This window comes from Acyrthosiphon pisum, unplaced genomic scaffold, assembly GCF_005508785.2.
Source record: "Acyrthosiphon pisum isolate AL4f unplaced genomic scaffold, pea_aphid_22Mar2018_4r6ur Scaffold_21375;HRSCAF=23816, whole genome shotgun sequence".
Taxonomy (NCBI): Eukaryota; Metazoa; Arthropoda; class Insecta; order Hemiptera; family Aphididae; genus Acyrthosiphon; species Acyrthosiphon pisum.
Window position 1 is genome coordinate 9,203 of NW_021770835.1, and position 1,009 is coordinate 10,211.

Sequence of the window (1,009 nt, forward strand, 5' to 3'; positions counted from 1 at the left end):
GATTCTAGTGTAACACCAAAGTTGCGTGGATATAGTGACGCAGACTATGCCGGTGACACAACAACGAGACTATCAACATCAGGATTCATTTTCATGATGGGAGATGGAATCGTGGCATGGTGTTCACAAAGGCAAAAATCGGTAGCACTTTCGACTGCTGAGGAAGAATACATAGCGCTGAGCCAATCGATACAGGAACTTACTTGGTTGACGCTACTTATCAGTGATCTTCTGGAGACACAGGAACAGTGGCGTACACAGCTATTTTCAATGGGGGTGGCTTACGTATGAAAAATTATATACATATATATATATATATATATACTGGGTATTTATAACTCATAAACTACTCGCCCCAAATTTGATTTTCATGTAACAAAATATTAAGAAAAATATTCTGCTTTGGAAAATAAAATTAAAACTCTATGTTGTCATTCAAAAAAGTAAAAAACTTAAAAAATTATAAGGATAAAAAATATTTAAAAATAAAATTTTTTAAGAAAAACGTTGTTTTATAAGCGACTAGAAACTATGTAAAAAAATATTTTCAAAAAAATTTATACTTTTTGAAATAATGAGTGTTCTATGATAAAAGAATCACCCAGTATATATATGTATGTATATGTCGCATCCACATAGTGAAACCACTCATTTCATGAACTGGATATCCAGATACTGAAATTTGTCCAGATCGTGAATTTTGACGAAAATACATTATATGGACATCCATTTCATGAAATGGACATTACCTATTTTGTGTACTTTGTGTAATTGTTGTAAAACAAAATTGTTATGTTATGTAGTAATGAATAATTATATTATATCATAGTATAGTAAAGTATAGTCAATTATAGTCAATAAATTATATCATATCACATTATTTTATTATTTTATTTTTCATAAACCATACGTACCTATATCATATTTTATAAACAACAGTGTAACTAAATTAAGTGTTATAAAAAATTCATGAATTTAACTATAATTATAATACTTAACTACCTATATT